Consider the following 2500-nt stretch of genomic DNA (forward strand, 5'->3'; position numbering starts at 1 on the left):
GCAAGTCTGGTGCCAGCAGCCGCGGTAATTCCAGCTCCAATAGCGTATACTAAAGCTGCTGCGGTTAAAAAGCTCGTAGTTGGATCTCAGTTCCAGACGAGTAGTGCATCTACCCGATGCGACGGCTCGGACTGAACATCATGCCGGTCCTCTCTTGGTGCCCTTCATTGGTGCGTCTCGAGGTGGCCTGCGCTTTTACTTTGAAAAAATTAGAGTGCTCAACGCAGGCGAGTCGCCTGAATAAACTTGCATGGAATAATAGAACAAGACCCCGTTTCTGTTCTGTTGGTTTTTGGAATACGGGGTAATGATTAAGAGGGACAGACGGGGGCATTCGTATTGCGGCGCTAGAGGTGAAATTCTTGGACCGTCGCAAGACGAACTACTGCGAAAGCATTTGCCAAGAATGTTTTCTTTGATCAAGAACGAAAGTCAGAGGTTCGAAGGCGATCAGATACCGCCCTAGTTCTGACCATAAACGATGCCAACCAGCGATCCGCCTGAGTTACTCAAATGACTCGGCGGGCAGCTTCCGGGAAACCAAAGTATTTGGGTTCCGGGGGAAGTATGGTTGCAAAGCTGAAACTTAAAGGAATTGACGGAAGGGCACCACCAGGAGTGGAGCCTGCGGCTTAATTTGACTCAACACGGGAAAACTTACCCGGCCCGGACACTGGAGGATTGACAGATTGAGAGCTCTTTCTTGATTCGGTGGATGGTGGTGCATGGCCGTTCTTAGTTGGTGGAGCGATTTGTCTGGTTAATTCCGATAACGAACGAGACTCTAGCCTATTAAATAGGTGCGGGGTTCCCAGCACCTTACAACCTTCTTAGAGGGACAAGCGGCTCCTAGCCGCACGAAACAGAGCAATAACAGGTCTGTGATGCCCTTAGATGTCCGGGGCCGCACGCGCGCTACACTGAAGGAAGCAGCGTGTCTTTATCCCTGTCTGAAAAGACTGGGTAACCCGTGGAACTTCTTTCGTGATTGGGATAGGGGCTTGCAATTGTTCCCCTTGAACGAGGAATTCCCAGTAAGCGCGAGTCATAAGCTCGCGTTGATTACGTCCCTGCCCTTTGTACACACCGCCCGTCGCTACTACCGATTGAATGATTTAGTGAGGTCTTCGGACCGATGTCCGGCGCGGCCTTTCGGTTGCGCCGGTCTGTTGGAAAGATGACCAAACTTGATCATTTAGAGGAAGTAAAAGTCGTAACAAGGTTTCCGTAGGTGAACCTGCGGAAGGATCATTACCGGATTGTGCTTGTCACACCCGGCGCCGCCCCCACTTATAAGCGGGGGAAGGCCTCAACCGCGGAGTTGCGAGATTCTGAAGCCGCTTCTCTGCACAAACTGTTGCGCCCAGCGGAGCTCCGTCACCAAGGGAAAGTCGGACGGGCTGTATCCGCAGGTTTGAACGGCGTAACGCACCACTCATGGTGGGCTTTCGGTTGTCGACAACCGTCGAAGAGGCGCAAACAGAGCCGGTAGGCAGGCCGAGGGAAAGGCCTGCCCGCTGCCAAGGGAACGGCGGCGGCTGCTGCGAAGTACGAAAGGAAACGCTGCTCGCTGGCTTTGTCGTGTTGCGACCACGAGTCGGTAGGCGGGCCGAGGGAAAGGCCTGCCCGCTGCCAAGGGAACGGCGGCGGCTGCTGCGAAGTACGAAAGGAAACGCTGCTCGCTGGCTTTGTCGTGTTGCGACCACGAGTCGGTAGGCGGGCCGAGGGAAAGGCCTGCCCGCTGCCAAGGGAACGGCGGCGGCTGCTGCGAAGTACGAAAGGAAACGCTGCTCGCTGGCTTTGTCGTGTTGCGACCACGAGTCGGTAGGCGGGCCGAGGGAAAGGCCTGCCCGCTGCCAAGGGAACGGCGGCGGCTGCTGCGAAGTACGAGAGGAACCGCGGCTCGCTGGCTTTGTCGTGTTGCGACCACCAGTCGGTAGGCGGGCCGAGGGAAAGGCCTGCCCGCTGCCAAGGGAACGGCGGCGGCTGCTGCGAAGTACGAGAGGAACCGCGGCTCGCTGGCTGGGAAACTGCGCTTCTGCGCGACGCGCACGCGGCGGGACGCGCGCGGCCCAGGGAACGGCCGCGCGCGAAAGGTCTCGCACTGCGGGCGCGGAGTCTGACGCCGCGCCGACGGCGCGAAAGGAGGCACCGGGACCGAAAAGGACGAGGGATTATAATCCCGCACTTTGAACGCATTCGCGGCAGCCGGGTTCTCTTGCTGCTTCGTCCTTCCCAGCCTTCGAGTAGTCTGTCGGTGCGCTACCGAAACGCCGTCCATGGCACTGTGGCCGGTGGGCTCCTATTGCGGGAGTAGACTGATGAACGTCCGCTTTGCGGCTTGTTCCAAGTACGCGCTGCGTAGCCACGGCTAGGCGGTGCCTGTCTCCTTGCGAAGCAATGATGTGGCGAAATGGTCGAGTAGGGAGCAGCACGATGGCGCACCCGGGGGCGACCGGACCGGGGGGCGTTGGGAAAACCCCCTCCCCTACAAAAGGGT

The 2500-nt window shown here is 58.1% G+C and overlaps 1 pseudogene; it reads left to right on the forward strand.

The window, feature by feature from the left end:
* Nucleotides 1–1254, forward strand: LOC149324576 (small subunit ribosomal RNA; annotated as a pseudogene; the record flags this gene model as incomplete).
* Between the last annotated feature and the right edge of the window lie 1246 nt (nucleotides 1255–2500).

This window comes from Amblyomma mixtum, unplaced genomic scaffold (genome assembly GCF_055824585.1).
Source record: "Amblyomma mixtum isolate Tamu unplaced genomic scaffold, ASM5582458v1 scaffold_21, whole genome shotgun sequence".
NCBI lineage: Eukaryota > Metazoa > Arthropoda > Arachnida > Ixodida > Ixodidae > Amblyomma > Amblyomma mixtum.